The sequence below is a fragment of the Arvicanthis niloticus genome, chromosome 3 (assembly GCF_011762505.2).
Source record: "Arvicanthis niloticus isolate mArvNil1 chromosome 3, mArvNil1.pat.X, whole genome shotgun sequence".
In the NCBI taxonomy this organism is placed as follows: Eukaryota; Metazoa; Chordata; class Mammalia; order Rodentia; family Muridae; genus Arvicanthis; species Arvicanthis niloticus.
The window spans coordinates 102,691,400-102,717,940 of NC_047660.1; positions in this window are offsets into that span (position 1 = coordinate 102,691,400).

A 26,541-nucleotide genomic window follows, 5' to 3' on the forward strand; every position below is an offset into this window, starting at 1 on the left:
TCAGTCTCTATGGCTAGGCCTTTGGCAGTGGCACAAAGCTCCATACTTAAGAAGGTCCAGGCTGTGCTTAAAGTTCTTTTGTTACCTCAGATTCTTAATTACTTTAGACAGCTGTCCAATCATTTTTTATCCTGTAAGCTTTGTGTGTATGTTACTGCACACTTGCATGTGCAGATACTTACCAGTGTAGACTACTGTGTCCTCTTCTATCATTCTCTGCCTGTTCCTTGAGGCAGTGTCTCTCCTTGAATCTAGAGCTTTCTCTAGACTAGATTGGAAGGCAGCAAAACCCACCAATCCCTCTGTCTCCAGTGCAGTCCAAACTGGTGTTAGATGTGCTTGCAGAACCACCTGGCATGTTCCACAGGATCTGGAATTAGAACCTTAGTCCTCATGATTGTGGAGCAAGCAAACATTCCTAACTGCTGAGCCAGATCTCCTGCTCCTCCACTTTCATCATTTGTTTTTTAATTTATTATTAGTTTTTTTTTATTGTACAAGGTGTATAGCTGTTGTAGTAATTATTTTAAAAAGCAGCTGCCGGTTAAGCCAACTGTCTAGGCTGCAGCGTGTCTGCCTAGCTCAACCACGTGGGAGATGGCTCTGCCAGTCTTCCTCGCTGTCTCTGCAAGGCTGGACATTGCCCAGACTATCCCGCCAACCGCATGGGCTAGGTACAGAGGAGACTCTAATGCTTAGATTATCCAAAGGCTTATATATTTGGCCATGATCAATAACAAGATGCCCTTACAATCAGAAGTGTAACCCAATACCCAACCTAGATATACCAACTACCTTCAACTGGCGGAGACACGTGAACATCCGCTTCCATGTTCACCTCTTTTGCTCCTCCTCTCTCTCCTAGCTCCTCCTCTTCCTCTCCTTTACTCCTCCCACCTTAGCTCCTCCTACATATAGCTGATCACATCTCTCTGTACTAATCTACCTATATGCATATCTGGCTGTGATACTAGTACATTATGTACCTGAATTCTCTCTAGCCTCCTAGTTATCAGCATGTTTCTGGACATTAGATTCTCTTACTCCATCTTTATGATGATCAACCATATTGAGAATAAACATACCCGTATCTCAATTTTTCCTCAGTGTGCTCTTGCCAGTTCTCAGTAACAGATACTTCATAGGAGTGATTACTGGTGTCCTTAGCTTTCTGCTTCAAGAGCTTTTACTCAGGGCACGTTCTCAGGATGGGGACTTCTGTCCTTGGCTGACCACACTACTTGATCTGCTAAGGACAGAGGCGCACACTTGATGCAGTTATTAGTGTGACCTCCTTTCAGAAAGTGTCCTGGCTGGACCTATACATTTAAGATGTTGCTGTTGATTGGTATTACAGTCATTGAGCATTTTTCAAATATTGATAAATCAAATAAATAATCAACCATGAGATTTTGTAACTTTATGACATTGATAATAGTCTCTTTGCATTGAAAATAAACTACCAGAAAAGGAGCTTGTTTTAAGAACCTTATCAAAATAATTAATTCTTTACATAGGTAAGAAAATAAAACTAATTCAATACACAATAAAACATTTTGACCTTTTTATTTTTAGCAAATGTATGACTATTGGTGGTGTCTCTTGGTGACAGGGGAATGACACAGATGTTACTTTTTATTCTTAAAATCAATTTAGTATTACATTAAATTTCATTAATCTTGGCATTATCAAAGTAAATTTTTTGGTAATTTGGAAAGCAATTTAACTAAGATCCTTTTTTTGTTTTACTGAGAGAGGACAAAAAAGCTAACTTCTAAGTGAAGGAGTGGTGTAAACCAGAGTTTAGGAGATGTTTATTCAGTGTGGAGAAGGAGTAATTCAATGATCTCTAGTAATCGAGCTTGTGCAGACCAGAGTGGCTCTCAGCTGGGACTGTGGCTGCTTAGACTGGCGCTTTATTTGCTAATTCAAATAATTCCATCAGGGTCTTCACTCTCCAATCTGACTGCTGTGTCCAGTTCTAGTTGGCTCATAACCCCTGCCCCCACCCAGAACAGTGGTTCTCAAGCTTCCTAATGCTGAGACCCTGTAATACAGTTCCTCATGTTGTGGTGGCCCCCAACCATAAAATTATTCTTTTGCTACTTCATAACTGTAGTTTTGCTATTAGTGTGAATGATAATGAAAATATCTGTGTTTTCTGATAGTCTTAGGTGACCCCTGTGAAAGGGTCGTTGAACCCCCGAAGGGGTCGTGACCCGCAAGTTGAGAAGCACTGGTTGAGAACTAGTGCATTATGTGCATATCACTTCCAGAAAGGCACTGGTTTCAAATCTCCAGTACTTCACTTTTTCCCTAGTAGCTGAAGATGGAATTTTCAGGATAAGTTTGTAGGAGATTGCTTCAATGTTTCTAAGGTGTGTGCTTAGATGTGACTTTTATAAAACAAAGTGAATTCCAGGATCACAAGGCATGTGAATTCCTATGGAATGTTTCTTCCTTCTGTAATAACTGCAAGTGGATACCAGCAGTGAAGCCTAGGCTGTCTGCATTCCAGCAGTGAAGCCTAGGCTGTCTGCATTTAACTGAGGACTGGATGGAATGCTGGGCTGCCTGGCCGGTCAGGCCCTTGCTCCTAGAAGGTCAGAGTTTAGAAGGTTCCATAGAGGACAAAGACTACTGAGACTGGTGGTTTCATTTTAATCTTGTCTTCGACACTCCTGTGACTTGGACAAGCTCCCTATCATTGAGGCTCAGCTTCCTTGCATCTGTTGTCACCAAAGGTCTCTCCCCAAAGATACTAGGCAGTAGTTTTGGAATACTGTTCCTAAAAGTACAAAGAAAGACAAGGGGTCTCTGAGAAGAAAGATAGGGGTGGAATGTAGTGGGGTGGGAGGCTTGGGGGTAGGAGGTGGGAGGTAGAGGGTCAGGATAGGGTTGTAGGCAAGAAGCTGGAGTTTCATGTTCTCCAGTGGAGAGAATCTTCATGCCTCAGGCAAGAGTATAGTCATCTTGATGGGCTAGGTCCTAATGGACAGCTGGCCACTCTTGTCCTGACTTGGGTCACATTTCTGTGGCTTTGTGTGCATTCTGCTTTTCTCCTTGCCCCTTTGCTATTCTTCCTTTTCTCTGTCCCTCTCATCTCCTTTGTTCTTTGGGATGCCTTTGGAATCCACATAGCATGACCCCTGGCTTCTCCAGAGTGTATGAGTCAAGAAAAGAAGCTGGACTCCTCTTATGACCTTGCCTTAGATATCATTTATTATCATCTCTGATCTATTCTGTTGGCCATATCAGACCATATCTCATTTAATCCAGAAAGGAGCTAGGAAAGTAACTATAATGACTCAGGATTGTTGAAGCCATTTTAGAAAATGGCGGCCATATTTACTTGCAATTGGTCTTGCTACTTTTAGCCTTACATATCACTCCCCCTTTCCAATGTAATTTAACTTCTGATTCTAAGCTGTTTAGGGGTTCTGACATGAGCTCAGGCCTTGTCTCTAGAGCTGCCTCTCTCTGCACATTGTGCTTTGTTCCTGTTTCCATTACCAATCTTCTCTGCAAGGCTTCTCTACAACTCCACATCTGCCAGGGGACTCCCTCCAGTAGGCCAGGCTTGTCACCATCCTAGGAAGAACATAGACACATTGGTCAATTTTATTTTTAATTTGGAGCTGGAAGTTTGTCTTTAAACAAAGTCTCCAGAGCAACGCATTATTTTATTTCATAGATATAAATTGAATAAATTGAATATAAACTGAATAAATTGCCTTTCTCTAATAGTAAAAAAGGACTAGCTACTCTAATTGATAGTAAGGTTTTTCTTTTTTCAAAGCTTCAGTTTTTCCACAAACATGAACAACATGATAGGTGGCATCATACTACCTGTCATTTAAACTGCTAAACTTATTTTGAATTATGAGGAAATTAATCCTGCTGTTTATGGAGGCTCTGCGCTCCGAGGCTGACACTGTGATCTAGAAGCTGCAGAAAAAGACAAGTCAATGTGTAGTGATCCTGCTGCTTTTCTGGGGAAAGCAACACCGCAAAGTACTTTTTCTAATCATTAAAAACATCTCCTTTTCTCACCAACTATGGTTCTCTCATGAATATTTATAGTTCTTCCTTCCCTTGGATTTAAAATCACCATGGTCCTCATTTACCTGACACTGGCATTATCTGCGTTTTTGGGTTAATAAGGAAGGGCACACATTTTCCTTTGAAATCATCAAGAAACTAAATCGAGAAGTGCCTCAAATATCTATAATTAGAGTTCCTTTTACATCATTTTTCTTCTCCCTATAATGAATACTGTTAGATTAATAATTCATATTATTGTTTGAAAACACACATACCCAGAAAAATACAACTAATCAATGGAAGTCACCCATAATTCTACCGTTTCCTCTGGGCATGTATTTTTTTGTGATTTGTTTTCTGCACATACATTCTCCTATACAGTAATTTTTTCCCACTGAATGGTTTATTGCCACTATCTTTCCCTGTTAAGGAATATGAACCCAAATAGTCAATTTTACTGTAAGCATTTTAGTTCATTTTACAAATATAGTAGTATATTTAATCAATTTCTCAGTAATGAAAGTTTTAGTTATTACAATATTCTCATGGTAATAAACAATGCACTGATAAATATTTATAATGTGTGTATGTGTACAGATACAAATGCTACTTCTTCTATATTTCTGAATGAGTAGCACTTCTGGGCTTCTATCTTAAGTTCACCTGGCTTTTATTCTTACTGGAGGTATGAAAGACAAGATTTTTAACTTTTTTTTGTTTTTTTTTTTTTGGTTTTCTGAGACAGGGTTTCTCTGTATAGCAAAAAAGTATGATGTTTCGTTTTTCTTGGTTTTTTTGAGACAGGGTTTCTCTGTGTAGCCCTGGCTGTCCTGGAACTCACTGTGTAGACCAGGCTGGCCTCCCAAGTGCTGAGATTAAAGGCGTGCGCCACCACCGTCAGGCGATTTTTAACATCTTATGGACTCTTCTCAACTCCTCCAGCAATACCTTTGACACGCACCAATCCTGGTTCAGTGGTCTCTCTTAGCACCATTAGTCAGTTGATGCTACTGTTTTGTTACTCATTTCTATGACTGTTCTGGCTGCCTTATTAAGCCTTTTTAATATTTGTAATTTTCAAATATATTTCAAAACGCAGCATAATGTCTTTCCTCACATCATTTTTTCCAGAATAGTTCTGAATATCTTATTTTCATATTTGCTCTTCTACCTCAATTTGTCTTAGGTTATTCTTTGGTACTATATTATATTCATTTGTTATTTCATAGAGAAACAATATTTTTTCAAATTTGAATCTTTTGATCTAAAATATGATTAAGGTATATTTGCTTAAGACTTTGCATGTCTTATTAAAATTTCATCTCCCATTCTTTGCACAATTGTTACTTATATTTAAAAGAAATTGTCATCACCATCATGACATTTTTATTTTTTCACATTAAAATATTTTTGTTTTTGCATTTATTTTGTTTTTAATAGCCAAAAGAGAACAAACCAAACAAAAAAAACCCCAGAACCCCCCACCAAACTGTAATCAAATAGAACCACTGCACACACACACACACACACACACACACACACACACACACACACACACACTGTGGAGTCCATTATATACTGGTCAATTACTCTTGAATATGAGGCCTACCCAAGAGTGATTGATATACCCAGTGTCACTCCATTGGAAAAAACTGATTTTTCCTCTCCCAGCAGGTATAAATAAATGACAGTTCAGTTGTTAACCTTTATCCTAGTGGCTTTTCATTCATTGATTGATTCATCCATTTGATTGATTAGTTCACTGACTGATAGATTCATTCAAGAAATATAAAAAAATAAAACATATGAGATAAAACAAAATTATCACTCTGAAATTGGACAAGATAAACCAACAGAAGGACAAGAGCCCAAGAGAAGGCACAAGAATCAGAGCCCCACACATTAGCACCCTCAGGAATCTCATAAAAATACTAAACTAGAAGCCATAAACTAATATAAGCCCAGAGGGCCTCCTGCAGATGCGTGCCGTGCTGTGTGGATGCTGCCCTGAGCATGCTGCTTCAGTCTGAGTTCACATGAGCACATTTACTCATGCTGACTTAGAAGGCCGTGTATTCTTGATGTCCTCCATCCCCTCTGGCTCTCACGCTCTTCCATGCTTTCTCTTCTGCAGAGTTCCCTGAGCTCTGAGAGTAGAGCTTGGATAGAGACATTTTATTTAAGGCTGAGTGTTCCAAGGTCTCTTACTCTATTCATAATGTCTGGCTGTGGGTCTCTGTATTTGTTTCCATCTGTTGCAGGAGTAAGCTTCTCTGATGTTAACTGAACAAGGCACTGATCTTTGAGTACAGCAGAATATCATTAGATAGATGTCATTTTATCACTATATATATATATATATATATATATGTTTCATTTTTAAGGCCAGTATTATTTGATTTTATTCCAAGTCCCTGGGCTATCTAGTCTCATGTTCTTGTTCAGCAAGCAGTGATGGGTATAGGTTCCATCTCAATCAGTTATTAGTTGGTTACTCCAATAAGCATTATGCCATCATTGCCCTAGCATATCTTACAGGCAGTATGACTGGCTTGGTGTTTCTCGCCACCCCCTTTTTTTTAAGTGTACCGAGTACTTTCCTATACCAAATATGCTGGGATGTAGAGGTGAAGGTTCTGTGTAGGCACCCCTCAATATCTCCATGCTCAATGAGTTGTATAGGTGTTGTCTTCAGCACTGGGACTTGCTGTTAGTTTCTAGAGAGAAACCTATAGTCATGACAACGGCCTTGGTTGTTTGGGGATAATTGTGGGCTCCCCATTGACTAATTACTCAATTGGATGTAACACAATCCCAGTACTGAAAGCTTCATTTGGTGACAAGAAATGGCCAGTTGGGCCTCTTCTTTTTTTCCTCATTTCATCCTCCCATTCCAGTTTTCCCCGCCCATTTAAAGCTATCTAGTCTATTTTCCCTTTCCTTACAAGATCTTTTTCTGCTAGTCCCTTACCTATACATAGCTTCTATGTTTCTATGTATTGTAGCTTGGTTATCATTGACTTAACAGCTAATATCCACATATAAGTGAATACACACCATGTTTGTGTTTCTAGGTCTGGGATACCTCACTCAGAATGATTTTTTTTCTATTTATATTCATTTATCTGCAAATTTCATGATGTCATTTTTTAATGGTTGAGCAATACTTCATTGTGTAAATATACTACATTTTCTTTAACCATTTTTCTGTTGAGGGACATCTAGGTTTTCAATTTCTCGCTATTATGTATAGAGAAGCAATGAACATGGTTGAGCAAGTGTCTCTGTGGTAGGATGAAACATCTTTTGGGTATATGCCCAGGAGGATTATAGCTGGATCTTGAGGTAGGTTGGTTCCTATCTTTTGAAGAACTGCCACACTGACTTCCATAGTGCTGTACAAGTTTACACGCCCACCAGCAATGCATCCATTGCTTTTGCTTTTCTTGGGGTATTCAGGAACCATTGCCAGCTGGGCTGGAACGAAAGGAACGAGGCTTGTCCAGATGGGTGGGTTTGCAGGATCTTAGTCCGGCCCAGAGATTGCCAGGGGATGAAGGTCTTCTCTGAGATGGCTTTCAGTGTTACAACTTTCCTAGATGGCATTCAGTGAAACAACTCTGTTTTTATTCTGGTGTAACAATGGCTAATAAACCTTGAGAAGTAGGTAGGGATTTTGGGGGTGAGTGAACATTATTGGCTGGGGCTTAGGTGCTGTAAATGCTTCATTTACATAAAGATTTCCAGGTGCTTAAACCTATAATTTGGTTATGAAGCAAAGAGACTTCCTCAAGGACAGAGGTAGGGTTCGTGCAGGACTGTGTGTGCTGGGATATGCACAGGGAGGGAGCGATCCATACTCCTGAAGGCCTCAAAATGAGATTTTTGGGATTTTGGAACATCGTGACCTTACTCTTGCTCCAGGGCAGCTCCCTTGGTCACATAGTTCACATGCCCCACAATTAATTGTTGATTTTAGTGTCTCATCATAAATTATTTTCCTGTGTCAATGAGTTCAAGGCTATTCCTCCTTTTCTCTTCTATCAGGTCCAGTGTAACTCGTTTTATATTGTGGTCTTTGATTCATTTGGAGTTTTGTGAAGATTGATAAGTAGGGATCTATTTGGATTCTTCTACATGCAGCCATTCAGTGTGTCCAGCATCAATTGTTGTTGATGCAGTCTCTTTTTTCCCCCAGTGTATATTTTTAAGTTCTTTATAAAAACCAATTATCCATAGAACTGTGGATTTATGTCTGGGTCTTCAATTTGATTCTATTGTTCAGTGTGTCTGATTTAGTGCCAATATCATGCAGTTTTTATTATTATAGCTTGTAGTGCAACTTGCAATCAGGGATGGAGATACGTCCAGAAGTTCTTTTATTATTAAGAATTGTTTTAGGTATCTGGGATTTTTGTTTGTTTGTTTATATTTTCATATTAAGCTGAGAATTGCCCATTTAAGATCTGTGAAGAATTTGTTGGAATTTTGATGGGGATTGCATTGAATCTGTAGATTACTTTTGGTATGGTGGCCATTTTTATTATGCAATCCTACTGACCCAAGAACATGGGACATCTTCCTGTTTTTTGATCTCTTCTATAATTTCGTTCTTCAGTGACTTGAAATTTTTATCATTTAAGCCTTCCCCTTGCTTGGTTAGAGTTATCCAAGATACTTTATTTTATTTGAGGCTATTGTGAAAGGTGTTGTTTCTCTATTTTTTTCTCAGTCTGTTTGTCATTTGTATATAGAAGGGTTACTGACTTTTGTCAATTAATTTGTACTCAGATATTTTGGTGAAAGTAGTAGTTTCCTGGCAGAAGTTTTAGGGTCCCTGATATATACTATTATATCATTTACAATATTTTGACTTTTTGTTGCCAATTTGTATCCCTTTGATATTCAGTTGTCTTAGTGTCTAGCTGAGATTTTTAAATACTGTATTGAATAGGTACAAAGAGAAAAGATAATTTTATCTTGCCAATTTTAGTAGAACTGCTCAGTTATATATAGGCTTACTGTAAACTGCCTTTACTATGTTGAGGCATTTCTCTTGTATTTCTAATCTCTCTAGGACTTTTATCATGAAGGGGTGTTGGATTTTGTCAGAGACCTTTTCTGCATCTAATGATTTGAACATGTAGTTTGTGTCTTTGAGTTTATTTATATGATGATTATATTTACTGATTTTCATATATTGAACCATCTCTGCATCTTTGTGATGAAGCCTACTTGATCATGTCGGATGATGGTTTTGATGTGTTCTTGGATTTGGTTTGCCAGTATTTCATTGATATTTTTACATTTGTGTTTATAAGGGAAATTGGTCTTTTTATTTGTTGGGGTTTTATGTGTTTTAAGTAACAGAGTGACTGTGGCCTCATGAAATGAACTGGACAATGCTCTTTCTGTTCCTATTTTGTGAAATAATTTGAGGAGTATTGGTATTTGAAAGTCTGGTAGAATTCTGAGCTAAAACCTTCTGGTCCTAGGTTGGTTGGGAGACTTTTAAAGACTGTTTTGGTTATACTAGGGGTTATAGGTCTATTTAAATTGCTTATCTGCTCTTGATTTAATTGTAAGTGGTACCTACTGAGAAACTAATTCATTTCTTTTAGATTTTTCTAATTTTGTGGAATTTTTATAGAGTAACCTTATTTTATTCTCTCAATTTCTTCAGTGTCTAATGTTATATCCTCTGTTTTGTTTTTAATTTTGTTAATTTGGATATTCTCTCTCTGGTTTTGAGTTAACTTGGATAAAAGTTTGTCAATGTTATTGATTTTCTTTATTTCATTAATTCTTTCTAATTTTTTTTGTTGTTTCTATTTCATTGATTTTAGCCTTAGCCCTGAGTTTGATTATTTCTTGCCATCTGCTTCTTTTGGGTGTTATTTTTTTCTTTTGTTTTAGAGCTTCTGGTAGGCTCTTAAATTGGTAGTATGAGATGTCTCCAATTTTTTATGTAGGCACTTTAGTGCTATAAATTTGTGTCTTAGAACAACCATCATTGTGTCCCATAAGTTTGGATTATGTTGTCTATTCATTTTCATTTAATTCTAGAAAGTCATTAACTTCCTTCTATTTCTGTCCTGACCCATTTTTTTTTCATTCAGCAGAGTTGTTCAGTTTCCATGAATTTGTAAGTTTTCTGTTGTTTCTGTTGTTGTTGATACCTAACTTTAATTCATGGTAGTCAGATAAGATGCTGGGTATTTTTCAAATTTTCTTGTATTTCTTGAGACTTGCTTCATGTGCAGTGTAAGTATGTGGTAAGTTTTGGAGAAAGTTCTATGAGGTAAAGAGAAGATGGTATATTATTTTGTGTTGGGCTAAATAACATGCAAATATTTGTTAAGTGTCTTTGTTCTATGTTTATTAGATCCAGAATTTCTCTGTTTGATTTTTGTCTGAATGTCCATTCCACTGGCAAGAGTGGGGTATTAAAGCCACCTGATATCAGGGAATGAGGGTCAATATGTGATTTAAGCTGATTAGTTTTGGTCTGAAGTCTATTTTGTCAGATATTAAGACAGCTATACCAGCTTGTTTTTTAGGTCCATTTGCTTAGAATAAACTTTTCCAACCCTATAACCCTATGTTGATGTCTATTCTTGATGTTAAGGTGTATTTCTTGGATGTGGCAGAGGAATGAATCCTGTTTTTGCAATTATTCTGTTAGTCTGTGCTTATTGGAGGGGGGGGGGAATTGAAATATATTAATGGCCAGTGATTGCTACCTTGTTGTTTTGTTTCTGTTCCTGTTGTTGTTGTTTCTGTTGGTGGTGGGGTAAGTGTGTTTGTGTGTGTGTGTGTGTGTTTGTATGTGTGTTTTCCGTTTTTGGATTTTGCTGGCCTGGGATAATTTATTCTTTGTTTCTTTTTTTTGGATGTAGTTGACTTCTTTGGGTTACAATTTTTCTTCTTGTAGGGCTGGATTTTTAGACAGGTTTTGATTATATTTGGTTTCATCATGGAATGTATTTTTGTATTTTTTTCTTCATTTATGGTGATTTAAAGTAGCCTGACTGGTAGCTCTCTTAACATCTGCAGTATATCTATCTAGATCCTTCTATTTTTTTAGAGTCTCAATTGAGAAGTCAGGTGTAATTTTAATCATCTATGCTTTTGCTGTTGTTGTTGATCTTTAACTGCTTGCACTTACTTGCCAGCACATTCGTTGGAACCTACTTCTACTAGCCTTATAGGACTGAAATAGATTTTTTCATTCACAGCTGCCCATTGTTGGAGTACTTGGACTACAGAATGTAAGTCATTACAATACATCCCCTTAATATATAGATACTCCATAATAGAATATAGAGTTCTGTGACTTGAAAGGATCCTGACTAATACAGTGGGTGAGACAAAAATTATTTCTATCTATTTTCTAAAAAACTCACTTGCAAATTTAAATTCAAAGTCATTACTTTGCAAAGAGTTTCAATATATTTCCTAATATTTGTCAAATTAGGGTTCTCATTCTCAAGGTCAGTAGTTCTCAACCTATGGAAAGACAGGTTAACATGGGCTACCTAAGATTATCAAAAAACACAGTTATTTACATACACTATCAAAATTACAGCTATGAAGTACCATTGAAAAGAATTTTTTGGTTGGGGGTCACCACAACATGGGGACCTTTAAGAAAGCTTACATCATTAGGAATGTTGATAACCACTGCTCTAGAGAAATAGAATTATAGAATGACCATATATTGTATATAATGGATACCTAATATATATGGGGATTTATTAGGATGGCTTATGTGCTGTGGTCCAGGTAGTCCAACCATGGCTGTTTACCAATGAAAGTCCAAGACTCTAGTAGTTATTTAGTCCATGGTGCCTGATGTCTCAGCTAGTCTTTAGTATACACTAGAATCCTGTAGAAGTAGGCTCCAATACCATCAAATAATGAACTTTATTTGGTGAACAAGAATGAGTAGAAAATAAAAGCAAGATTTCCTCTTCCATGTTCTTTATATAAGCTACCAGCAGAAGATGTGGCCCATAGCAAATGTGAATCTTCCCACCTCAAAAGATCTGGATTAAAGCTGTATCTTCCCACCTCAGCAATTCTGGATTAAAAGTGGGTCTTCTCACTTCAAATAATTTAAGAAAAAAAAATCCCTCGAGAGCATGGCCTGACCACCCATCTAGGAAATGGGAGTCTAGTTGCCCAGCAGGAGCAGTTAGAACCCTGCCAGATCCTAAGCCTTGGGTACCTGTGCAATGCTTATTCACTGCCAACCCATTTGAGCAATTGTGGGTATGTTCTAGTTGCAGGAAGTCTTTAGAGCCCGAAGTGCTCTAGAATAACTTTTTTTTTTTTTTTTAAAGGCAAGTCTAATAGGAAAAATGCTTCTAAAAATTGAACTCATGAAAATGAAAGGAATGCAGAGCTTCAAATACAGTGGTAAATGCTGAATCTAGAGACATGGTGTCAAAGGTATGGGTGAAATATGGGAACATAGCCATAGTAGACAAAAAACATGGCATTACTGAACAGAGCTGGTCCTCAGTCCCAGCATGAGGCCACTGCTGCTGCTCACCCTGCTGAGAGAGAATGGGGAGGTGTGCAACAGCCTAGAGTTTCCTAGGATCCTGCCCCCATGCCCTCTCCACCTTCAAGATCGCCCTAACTTTGCGTAACAGCTGGATATCTCAGACTTGCCAATAGTCCAGAATTTATTGTGCTCAGAAACCAGAAACCTTGAACCAGACCAATGAGTCATTGCAGTGAGTATTTGCATGTAAAGTTGTTTGGGGAAATTTTATATATATATATACACACACTGTGTGACACGTTGCACTTTTGTAATGACATTTTTAAGAATAAATATGTGGTAGAGAGGTGGGAAAGATGGAGGAACAGAGTGGCCCATGCATACTTAAGGGAGGAGAATCTAGATGTGTAACAGCAGTGACAGGTGTGGGAGAAGGTTGTGATAGATGGTGAACACACTGCTCAGCTTCACAATTGCCTTGGCTTTGAGCAGTGACAGGATGTCTGAGATGGAGAATAGTTCATTCTCTGGGCTGAGCCACCATGAAAGACCTCCATGGTCCATGCAGCCCCTGGATGCAATGTTGATGTTTATGGCTAATGTTAGTGCTGGTGGCCAGGTGGACATATATGGTCTGTGCTGCTGCTCGGGGCCATGTTGCTATCTGTGATCTGTGCTTCTCTTAGGACCATGTTAGTGTTTGTGATCCATGTTGCCACAGAAGGCCATGTAGTTGTCTGTGGCCTGCGCAGCTGCAGAGCATCATAATTGTGTCTATGGTCCATGCTACAACCAGAGGATATGCTGTTGTCTGTGGTCCATGATGCCATCCCAGGTTGTGTTGATGCTAAGGTCCATGTGGATGTCTGTAGTCTGTGCTCCCACCAGAGACCATATTGATGTCTGCGACTTGTGATGTTGCTAGGGGCCATGAGAGTGTCTGTTTTGGCCATGTTGATGTTCATGGTCTGTTCTGCCACTGGAGACCTTGTTGAGATCCATGGTTCATGTTGTCAGGTCTCGTGTGGAAGTCCACGATGCATGCTGATAAGGAAACTTCTTTTGGAGTGGTGTGTTGACTTCACACTTGCAGTTGAGAATGAGAGTCATAGAAGGCTTTTGTGACAACCTCTCTTCCTCACCATCCAAAAAAATAAATGATCTAGACAGTAAGCCATGGAAAAGAACTCTTAAAAATAGTGGTAAGAATGCTGATGCATAGCTCTTCATAGTTAATGCCTTCCGGAAGGGTTGAGGGTAGAGAAGGACTTAGTTTTCTTTAAGGGCCTGGCCACTGGGAGTTTGACCATGAGTCAGTGAACAACATAAATTGGACTCCTTCTTTCTCGCTCTTCTTGTTCTTCTTGTGGTTCTTCTTTTTCTTGTTGTTGTTCTTCTTCTTTCTCCTCCTCCTCCTCCACTTCCTCCTCTGCTTCCTCCTCTTCCTCCTCCTCCTCCTTCTTTTTCTTCTTCTTCTCTCCTTCTCCTTCCTTCCTTCTCCTTTTCTCCTTTCTCCTTCTCCTTCTCCTCCTCCTCCTTCTTTTTCTTCTTCTCTCCTCCTTCCTTCCTTCTCCTTTTCTCCTTTCTCCTTCTCTCCTTCCTTTTCTCTCATTTCTCCTTTTCTCCTTTCTCCTTCTCTCCTTCCTTCTTTCCTTCTCTCCTTCCTTCTCCTTCTCCTCCTTCTCCTCCTCCTTCTCCTCCTCTTCCTCCTCCTTCTCCTTTTCTCCTACTCCTCCTTCTTCTTCCAGATGTAGCCAAGTTGACAACCAAGAATAGCCATCACATTTGTGCTTACAGTGACTGAACCATCAATTCAACATTAATCTAAAGTTATATATATTATAGGGTGAGATTTCTAACTCATATATATTTAGTAGGCTTTCACTTCTAAGACCTTGATATTTATATATTAAATCTCACCAAATAATTGTGGCACCCCTCAGTAATATTCAGAGAAAAGAGATCCTTATATAAAATTATTTATGTTTAAAAATAACAGTTTCACTTACATCTGTATTTAGTAGAAAAACAAGAATACTAAAATAAATAAATTACGTGAAGTTTGAATGGTCCTAGATTTTTTTAAGCTTTCACTAATGGTGACCAAATTTTACTATACTACAATTAATATTGAGCCTTAACTTGAGAGAATTAAAAAAAAACACTTTGTATATCTTAATTTTAATATATTAATAACCTCTACTTAGGCATGGTGGCACATTTCTTTAATACTAGTACATAAAAGGAAGAGGCAAGAGGTCATGAATTCAGGCCAGCCTGGTCTACATAGTGAGTTCTAGCATAGCATGGAATATTCAGTGAGACTATGTCCTTTACCCTCTAAAGTAACCTTTACATCAATCACATATATGTTAATTTAGTATTGCACAAAATTCTTATAAATAGCCAAACTCCTTTTTTTAAGCTATTTGCTCATCTGTCTACTGTATTCTACGATTAGTATGCATCCTAAGTTCAGTTAATGAACTTGTTTTCCCTGCTAATATTTCAGTTATCTGAAGGATGACGTGTATGTATGCACTGTACAACTGAGATGTGGGGCAGTCAAGTGGCTTGAGTTAGGATAGGTTTGATCATTGCCTTGGTTGAGGTTCTCTAGCCTCTTGACCTCTGATAGTTTAAGGCCCTTGCTACTCTATCTTTGATGAAAGTGACCTTGTCAGGGACAAGTCAAACCATGTGTCTCTTGCTTGCCACCTTTACAAAAGAAATGAGCTTCATGTGGTCTGTGAGCTGTATCTTGGGTACTGTGAGCTTTTGGGCTAATATCCACTTATCAGTGAGCTGCATACCATGTGTGTTCTTTTGTGATTGGGTTACCTCACTCAGGATGATACTTTCTAGTTTCATCCATTTGCCTAAGAATTTCATGAAGTCATTGTTTTTAATTGCTGAGTAATACTCCATTATGTAAATGTACCACATTTTCTGTATCCATTCCTCTGTTGAAGGACATCTGGGTTCTTTCCAGCTTCTGGCTATTATAAATAAGGCTGCTATGAACATAGTGGAGCATATGTCCTTATTATATGTTGGAACATTATCTGGGTATATGCCCAGGAGTGGTATATCTGGGTCCTCAAGTAATCCTATGTCCAATTGATTTCCAGAGTGGTTGTACCAGCTTCCAATGCCACCAACAATGGCGGAAGTGTTCCTCTTTCTCCACATCCTCTCCAGCATCTGCTACAACCTGAGTTTTTGATCTTAGTCATTCTAACTGCTGTGTGGTGAAATCTCAAGATACAACTAACAGAACACATGAAGCTCATGAAGAAGTAAGACCAAAGTGTGGGTGCTTCGGTTCTTCTTAGGAGTAACAAAATACTCATAAGAGCAAACATGGAAACAAAACGTGGGACAGAAACTGAAGGAGGGGTTGTCTGGAGACTGTTCCACCTGGGTATCTATTCCATGTGCAGTCACCAAAGGTAGACGCTGGTGTGGATGTCAGGAAGTACATGCTGACAAGAGCCTGATATAGCTGTCTCCTTAGAGGTTTGCCAGAGTCTGACATATTCAGAGGCGGATGCTCACAGATAACCATTGAACTGACCATGGGGTTCCCAATGGAGAAGTGAGAGAGAAGACTGAAGGAGCTGAAAGGGTTTGCAGGCCTCATGGGGAGAGCAACAACACTAACTAACCATTGCTCTCAGGGTCTAAACCACCAGCCTGGGAGTACATAGGGAGGGACCCATGGCTTCAGCTGTATATGTAAGGGAGGAAAGCCTTGTTGGGCATAGGTGGGAGAGGACATCCTTGGTTCCTTGAAGGCTGGATGCCCCAGTATAGGGGAATTTGAGGGAGGGGAGGTTGGAGTGGGCAGGTGGGTGGGGGCACATCCTCATAGAAGCAGGAGGAGGGCAGATGGGATAGGGGGTTCCTAGGTGGGAGGGGGAATGGGGAAAGGGGGGTCACATCGGAAATGTAAATAAAACATCCAATAATAAAAAAAGTTCATTTAGACAAAGCACAGCAGAAAAATAAATAAATAAATAAATAAATAAATAAATAAATAAATAAATATTGTTCATCACAAATTCTAATGCTTTAGATATTTGGAATACAGAATTGAAGTAAATAAAGACTGTGCTTGTTCTATGATAAAAAGAGAGAGAGAAAGAGAGAGAGAAAAGAAATGAGAGCCCCCCCAAGCTGAGTCTATGATACCGAGATGAACACTTAGCATCCCTCACTCTGTTCCCATGCTGTCCAGATGTTTGTCAGCTCTTTCCCTCCTGTGTGCCTATGCATGCTTTTCATTTCATCCTCCTTTCACACTGTAAATGTTATTGAACCAGTGGTTCATATGTGAGCTCCATTGTTTCCTGTTGATTTTCCATGCCTGAAATAAGCACTGAATGTTTTGGCAGCATTATCATAATGCCTTCCTTATTGTTTAATGATGGTTGTGTACATGTTCAAAGACCAATTGCACGTATAAAATGCCACCCTGGAGACAGGCATAGAGCTTCTTATTTATCTCTTTATCTGCTAAGGTGCAGCACCACTCAGTTCTTCAGTATAATAGGTTGTAGAACAGTGTAGAGAAATGTCATTTCTAGTGCCGAGAGTCATTGTACAACGTGTGCATGAGCCAGAGTTTGATTGTTTGTGAAATTGTTTATGTGCCAAAGAAACTGCCTCTTTTTCTAGCAGTAATTTTATTTGGGCGATGAGAGAAATTGTTGAGAAATGAGAACTAATGTATTCTCCTTCTTCCTGATTCTTAACCACAGTAAATACTCCCTGAAAAAAAATATGCAAAACATTAGTTTCACTGATTTTTAGCTGAATACATTAATTTATATTATTTATTTTTTGAGACAGAGTCTCACTATGCAGCTCTGGCTGGCCTACAGCTCACTCTGTGTTGCTTCCTGGCCTTGGACTCACAGAGATCCACATGCCTGTTTCCTGAATGCTGGGATTGAAGATTTGCACAGCCATGCCTGGAAACCAATACTTTGTAGATGGCAGCTATAGTGTGCCTGAATATGAACATTACTTTACTTTTTAGTAGTTTAGTCTCTCAACAGCAGCTTACTGCTTGATTAGGAATACTTAGCTAACTAAGGGGATTTGGCCAGTTTAAGCATAGTGCAAGCAAATGTTCATCATTGATTTTTCTCTGAATGATTGTCATGGAAATTGTCAATGATTTAATTTGAAGAATTTTTTACTATTGTGTTAGTTTATAAAAGAAAATTTTGTATTAGTTTTTCTACAGGGTTACTGTGGCTATTCATTTCACAGGACTGTAATTGACTCTGGTTCTTGTTAGCACTAGGGGACTTTAATTTTGCTAGAGACTCTCTCGTAGGTGGTAAAATAGTTATGCTAGTTAGTAAAGTTTCTCTCCGTTGTGAGACAAGACAGGTGGACAAGACTGGATGTGACTTGGCTGTTTTCCATCTAAACTTTTTGTAAATAGGACATGTCTCTGGGATTATACGTGTGGGTCTCATTTGCTACCAGGTGGGTGCCTAGAAGTACAAGTATGCCTCTGTCTAGCTACAGGACATGGTCAGATCTATTTTCTAACAGAAGAGAAAAGGTTATTCAAAATTCGCAGTGGATCAAGAGAAGGGAATTCTTCCAGCTTGACAGCATAATGGACATAAATAAGTTTTTACAGAATTATTTCTAGTAAGATTTTGTTTGAGATTCCAATGTTTCAAGTTGAAAAGAGTGCAAAAGTTCTAAGTCAGATAATAATTGTTAATTATTAATATGCATTCTGAAGGTAGGCATCACCATTTAAAAAAAATGCTGTATTACTATTTAGGTTTGGTTAGTGCCTTGGCCATTGTTCTAATGCTATGAGTAGATACCATGACCACGACAACTCTTATAAAAGAAATCATTTAATTAGGACTTGCTTGTAGTTTCGGAGGCTTAGTTCATTATTATCATGGTAGGGAGCATGGTGGCATGTTGGCAGGGATGGTGATAGAGAAGTAACTGAGAGTTTCATATCCAGAACCACACATAGCAGAAAGAGAGACAGTGGACCTGTGGGCCTGGCATGGGCTTTTGAAACCTCCACTGACAATGATACACTTTCTCCAACAAGATCACATCTACTTCAACGAGGCCACACCTCCTAATCCTTCTCAAGCACGAACTTGACTAAACATTCAACTATGTGTGTGAGTCTATAGGGGCCATTTTTACTCTAACCACCACAGTTAGACTCTGTGTAATTGCTCTGGGTTGGTTCAGTGATTACCAAGTGAATGAGTCTCCATTTCCATGTCAGTAAGTGAGCCATGATTCACTAACATGCTGCAGCAACACCACCTTTTCTCCACAAGACAGAGTCAGATGCAGTGTTCACCTGCTGGAAATTGGACCTGGGTGCCCAGGCATTCTTTGTCAAAGTTAATTCACCTAAGAGTTAACCTTTTCTTCTGTAGACTCATGCTAAGGCCTACTCCCTACAGTTGTCCCATGGAATTTTGCACCTGGAGAATGCTTGGGATTGCCTCATTCACAATAGACATTTGAAAAATGGTAGCTATTTTCTTACCTATCATACTTGTTCATATAATTATTTTAAATTTAAAATTAACATTAATGATCACTATGAAATTTAATGAGAGGATTGTCTGAAGAAAAAGTAAGAAAGTAGGTACAATTCTTATGTAAATCTAAATGGGATCTGTAAAAAGAGATAGCTCCTTTGAACCTTTTTTAAAAAGAGTTTGTTTCTAAGTAGCCTAGATTGGCTTTGAACTCATGAGCCACCTGCCTCAGTCTCTCCAGTGCTCCACTTAAAGAGGTGTGTCAGCATGCCATGTGAGCAAGTCTATGTAAACAATTCTCAGTGGAAGTCGCTGTTTTTCGTGGAGGGAGCTGTCTTGCCTTGTCCTTTTGGGTAGTATAGAACTTAACTGTTGTCATGTTTTACAGCAGGGGGTTGTGAGGACTTGGGGCTATAAACCAATTACTTATGCAATCCAGATGCATCTTTTTCGGTAGGATAATTTGCACAATCTTCTACTGTACTACATGCATTGTGCATTGTGCATGCATTGTCCAGAATTCTATGTGCTCCATGGTTCACAATGTCCTTTGACATTGGTAAACATCACTACATCTGTGTATCATGCATCAAGAGAAATAATAGAGAAAAATCCATAGTGGAGTGTCTATGCCTTTAAAAACAATTGTGTTTTCTCTTTTGTCCTCTACTGTTACCATATCCTCCTGTAGAAACATTTCATAAGAGTTTAGGTGGGATTTATAGACACATTATCATTCTCTGTGTGTGTGTATGTGTGTGTTGCTTCCCTTTAGCTTTCATGAGATATATGATTTTGCCCTTTGGGGTGTTTGAAGGCCATGTTCTGTGGCCTCATTGTCCTTTTTAACAATAGAAGTGACAAGAAAGCAAAAACAAACAAATACCCCAAACCTGAGGAATTGATTGAGGGGAGTACAGAGCCAAATAGGAGAGTGTGGAACAGATATGTTGAAAGGCTTAAGAAACTTAAGGAATCAGTTATCTGGGATTTCATGCTATGGACTTATATGATAGTTGATTAACTGATAAAACACACAAATCAATAGATTGAATATATTTAAAAAATAATAATGGTGCCATAATAACAAGGAAGAAATTTGTTATTAATGTAATATCTACTTAGAAGACAAATGGGATGACAAAAAAGGTAGAGGAATACTATGTAAAAATTTAAAAATCAGTTGGATATGTTCGAATGTAAAGAAGGTAGCTTGGTAGTTATATAGACCTAAGATAAGATCTACAGAATGAAAGCCAATGGCAAGTGCTTTTGTTTAGATAAAAACTGTAATTTGAGTAGAACATTCTTACCTTTGAGAGGAAAAAATTACTATAAGTTTTCCCTCCCTTGTTGAAATAGAGGAGATCTTATGCCACATAGAAGAATCACCCTGGGATAGAATGAGTAGAATGCAAATCACACATTTGAGGCAGAAGATAACAAAGAGAGTTTTCAGATGACATAGTACAAAAGGCAATTACTGCATGAGGACTCTTAAAAACAAAACTTAGACTCTTTAAATTCAGAAAACAGAGGCTATATATAATTGAATTAGAAAATCATGCTGAATGTCAAAAATACAGAACTGGATACCTTTCGCATATAGAAAACCTTGCTTCACTAAAAGACAACAACAATCAACAATTTCTTCCATGGGAATATGTTCATGAGATACTTAAAAATGACCTAACATAAATAATAATTTATTTGACAACAAATCAGTATGCAGAGTGTGAGCCTTGTTTGGGTTATAAAAATGTATATATTCCCATAGGAAACACTTGGAAAAATGTTCATTAAAGAGAATAAAATCGTTGTTTCTTGGAAAAAATATGGGTCTCTTCCTCCCTCCCTCCCTTCCTCCCTCTTTCCCTTTCTGTCTTCCTTACTTACTAAAGACTCATTGTGGACAAGACCCTCTTCTTGGCTGTCTGAAAATGACAGTCTCTTGCTGCTGCCTTTGGATCAAGATGAAGAACTCTCAGCTCCTCCAGCACCATGTCTGCCTGCAAGCTGCCATGATAATGACCAATGAACTAACCTCTGAAACTGTAAGCCAGCCCCAATTAAATGTTTGCCTTTATATGACTTGCCTTGGTCATGGTGTCTCTTCACAACAATGAAACCCAAACTAGGATATATATATATATATATATATATATATATATATATATATATATATATATATCTCATTGGAAAGTCAAAGGAAGTTTTAGCTAGTGTTATGGTATAAAATGACAAGAACTACTGTTAAGAAAGTTTCTTGACCTAGAGAATAATGCCATGTGTTTAGCACACACAGGACAGCATAAATTCCTTGTGTCTCATGTGGCTTTTGAAGAGTCCTCAGAGTGAGGCCTGAGGAGACCTGGTAAGAGGTCAAGAGACTCTATCACAGATTGATGAGGTGAGAACTGTGTTACTAACATCACTAAGATTTCCTCTGTCTTTTCCACTTTTTCTAATGCTCAATTAACATTTCATAGATTACATTATTATAGACAGTTTATTTAAAATATAATGGGAATAAGTAAATCAATGTGCATGATTGGGGGTACTGGCATTCAATCCATAGCACCAAATTGACGATTTGGTTAATTTCCTTTATTAATATTTTCTTATATGCTGCCAATTATGATGCATTATTTTAAGTGATATGACATACAAGTAGCTTGTCTGATGCTAAGGCAATGTATGAATCATTAAAAAAATAGTTGGATATAAATAAATGAGTGCTTAGATGTGAGTGTGTTCTCCATCTGAACTTCCTTTATCCAACGCTCAGGGAACCTTAAGGAGAAGGAGTAGAAGGAATGCAAGGGCCTGTGTGGGAGGAGCCGTGAAATGCTGACCCCTGACAGGACACAACGATTGTGTCGTTTGAATCATCTCACAGGTGCTCTAATTACCCACAAAAGAACTGAACAAAAATAAAGCCAGTAGAAAGTCCACCATGCACAGAGGAGAGGCTCCTGCAGCCCCAGACCTAGAGGAAGAGCTCTTGGCAGTCATTGGCTTCTGAAGGGAGGAGGATGAAGGGAGGAGGAGTCACTCTCCTCTGTGGACAAGGCTAGTAAGTTGCTCATGTCCCGTGAGCAACAGGCAGCACTAATTGGGTTCTGAGTGCTATTAATAACAGTCAAACAGAGTGGACATGAAGTTATGAGAGTGAGTGTGGACATAATGGTGGAAGGGAGGTAGTGGTGGATAGATATGTTCAATATACATCAAATAAATGAATGAAAGTTTCAAAGAATAAAAATACATTTTAAAGACATGAAGTCCATATATACATATATATTAAGACAGAGAGAGAGAGAGAGAGAGAGAGAGAGAGAGAGAGAGAGAGAGAGAGAGAGAGGGAGGGAGGGAGAGGGAGAGGGAGAGGGAGCAAGAGAGAGAGAGAGAGAGAGAGAGAGAGAGAGAGAGCGCTTAACTGCAGCCTTCAGCTTGAGTACACTGCAGGCCATGATTCATCCTGTAATATATTCCAGTGGTATCGTTAAGGTTCAAGAGCTGTTGGCAAGGTGGGTCCATGGAATAACATTTCATTAATTGCCAACATAGTTTTCAATCAGTAGCTAACCCCTAATTATCCTGAAAGTTCATCCTTAAGCATGCAGGCTTTAAATAACGTTCATAATTTTTTTTCATATAAAAATGAATAGATGTTCACGGTTGAAAATACGTTGAATACTGAGCAGCAAAAATAAAGAAATTCAAGTCACAGGTGTGCTTCTCCTCCAGTTCAGTCTTAGCAGATTTTGATGAATATTCTTCCAGTTCTTCTGACATGTAAATGTATGCACACATTCTTTTCCTACAGTGTGAGCACCATTTTGTAAATTAGTCTTTTCAACAGTATTTCCCAAGCATCTTTGTTTCAAGTAAGTATGCACCGTGATTAGTGTTCACATTATTCGAAGTTCTCCAAATATGCTTCTTACCGTTTCTTTAGTCATGGGTCTACCTGCTTGACTGCAGGAACATCTATTCTCTTTACTTAGATTCAAGGTAAGACAAAGTAAATATGGCTGGAGGACAAAAGTGTGAAAGATTAGCAATGCAGAGATTGATGGACGGCTCCTGTGGGCTGGAATCAGAGGGGTTATAATATGAGCAAACATGTATGCCAAGCTTCGCTCTATCTGTTGCTGGTCCCTTGAGTCTCAGGGAGGATAGGCTGGCCTTTTTCAGGGATCTTTTTTAATTTTTGAGAGACGATTCATTTAAATGGTGGGAATGACTGTTAGTATTCTGGCTAAACTCCACCTCCACAGTTACCTGGCAACAGCCAGGTATGCTCCTCCCCACAGTTACCTGGCAACAGCCAGGTATGCTCCTCCCCACAGTTACCTGGCAATAGCCAGGTAGGCCTGGCCCACTATAAAAGGGGCTGCTTGCCCTCTTCTCCTCTTCTTCTTCTTCTTCTTCTTCTTCTTCTCTCTCTCTCTCTCTCTCTCTCTCTCTCTCTCTCTCTCTCTTGTAATTTCTTAATCTTTTACTTTCTTGATCTCTTGCCTCTAGCTCCTCTCTGTCCCCCCCTCCCCCTTCCCTTTCCCCCTCTCTTTATGTGGTCATGGCCGGCCTCTACTTCTCTTCTTCCTCCCCCTTCTTCCATCTTCTTCCCCCCACCTTTGCCCTATCTCCTGAATAAATCCCCCCCCCACCCCTTGGAACCATTTGGTATGGAGTGGTCTGTTGTAAGCTGCATGCAGCCATCTAAGATTGGTGCATTGGACCGAGATAGAAAACTTTGGGAATTGTGACCTGCCAGCTGCTGTGACCTGCAGGACCAATGCCATGTGGCCTACCATGACCACCACCAACCCCACTGCGCCACCACCGCCATACCATGTGGACTCCATTCGCTGCTACCTGTGCTACCTGCAGTCACCGACCACGTAAATTTCCACCACTGCTGCAGACCAACTCCACCTGTTCCCACGAGGCTCACGGAACTCCCACTACATGAGCTGTGCCACTGCGGCCCCCCACGTGGTGCTCTGCCATGTGGGCTAGGCAGCCAGACAGACCTACACAGACCCCACAGTTCCACCTTTTCTGATACCAGACTGCATAAGCCCGAAAACACACATTGGTATATTGATTGGTAAGGAGATTCCAATTGGCAAGAGGGATCCTAGACACCCAGATAGGGCCTGGCCAACCTTCCCTGGGCTGAGGGGTTGGCGTTTCAATGCCCCAGTCCATATGACTTGCCTCCTGGCTGACCTACGACTTAGGACTTTGGCCATTTTGGGTGACTCCCCTCCTCAGAAGCAGTTCACAGCCCCCACAAGCTCTTGCCGGAAATTAAGCAGCTGCTGGAGATCCTTGTACCAGGTTGAACTGCTTTCTGGCGATCTCTGGGAGTTTGCCAGCCAAGGCCCCTAGATATTCTTATGATGACCTGATATCTAGACTGTTGCCTGATTCATTACCGACTTTTCTTTCTGGATGCTGATACAAATAGCTTGGTAACCCCACCCCTGTCACCCAATGGGTGCTACATTGTCTTCGGCTGCACCCCCAGACACCCTGAAAAACCTCAAATCTCTAAAATTAACACCTGATTTGAGGCCTTCCAAATTTATACACCTCTGCAATAAGGATTGGACTCGGTATCCTCTAGATAATGGTTTAAAGTGGCCACCTAATGGCATGCTAGACCCAGTCATTTTAAAAAGGTCTTCATACATACTGCCAGCAGTCTGGTAAATGGAAAGAGGTCCCCTATATCCAAGCATTCATCTATCTTCGCTCTAATCCCTCCATGTGTTCTGCCTGTTCCCCACCCCAGGTACTTTTAGCTATTCCTCACTGATCAGAGTAACCATCCACATGGTCCCAGGAAAGATTTCTTGAGCTCAGAGCTAACCCTGTGCCTGCTAGAGTAGGCTTCTACCCCTCCTTCTCTGTCATTTGTGGCCGGCTACAACCACTTAGTTCAGCCGGTTCACCTGAAGCAGCGGGTTTCAGGACCCTGCTTGCTCCCGTCCTCTCTGTGGTTCTTAGCTCTGCTCTGGGTCTACTCCTTGCACCCTGCCAGGGACCCTCTCTGAGACTTGCTTCCCTACATGTGCAACCACCCGCACAAAGGGCATGGCTGCCCATGCACACAAGAGAGGCTCTCTCTCCCCTCCCTGCCAGGGATCTGTAAAGTGAGTGTTAGCCAGAGGCACTGGGCAATGACTTCTGGCCTCTAGTAGGAAGTCCCGCCCTGCCACCGCCTGCAGTACCTATGCCCTCAGCTGCGGGCCCATAGCATAACCCCTTGTTATGACCCGCCAGCCATATGATCATATGCCACTGTTGCCAGCTTTCTTATTCTGGTCCTAGCCAAATGTTTCTTTGTTAATACAAAAAATGTGCTTTTCTCTACCTATGTAACCTGCCAAAGTTACTTAAGACTCTTTCCTATTCTGTCTTAATAGTTTTTTACTACTGCTGTTAAATTGTATTCAGTTACAATTAATCCTTATGGCTCTCAATCTTGTCAGAAGTCTGCTAATAGTATATTTAAGTTTATGGCTGACAGAATTCCCAAAGCCTCTCACAGTTGACCCAAGATGGTTTCAGAAGACTTGGACACCTAAAAGATACAGCCTGGATTGTATGTGATGATATTGTCACTAATGCAGTGGACTAAACTGGATGCTCCGAGTCAAATGACTTGGCTAAACCAAGGTAAGTTATTTCTCATGTCATGCATATCCATTCCACAGAGAAAAAGTCCTGATTCTTCTGCGCTTGGAAGCCTATCTGACTTCACCCAAGAGACTATGGAGACCATGGGAACTGTTGGCTAGTGGACTCTGTCATTATTTAACATAATATATAACTGGTAGATTATTGTTTACTCTTTCTCAAACTTCTGACTACATTGACAGCTAAGCTTTTACAGATGTAATCTGTTACCTCATTACCTAAACTCAGTTGCAATCAGTTAAATGTTTCATATTTCCTCTTCTTGCTATGCCACTGTCCTAATATTATCTGAGTTCCTATAAATTTGCCTAACTCTATTAAAACATTGCACTACAGGATCCAGCCAAGGCTCATCTTAAAGACTGCTCATGTTATTAACTCATGCTGTTATCTCTTTTGTAAACTTATAAGCTACAGGAAACCCACTCAGATCTACCTCTCACAGACCAAATAGATGCCATCCAGATCTTGTCAACTACAGGGGCATCCAAAACAGCTCCAGAGAAGCAACCTCCAGATGCTCCATCTCCTGTCACACACACAGTTGCTTCTACTGGACCTGTTCCTTCTAACCTATCCTCAGATGGCTTCATAGACCTTGGACAGCAGGAAACAGCCAACTCTCCTAAGACCAAACAAACATCCCCCATACCCATTCTTCTAGGTTCCCCCTAGAGACACGTCACCCCCAGTGTCAGCAGGAAGTAGCCAGATAACACA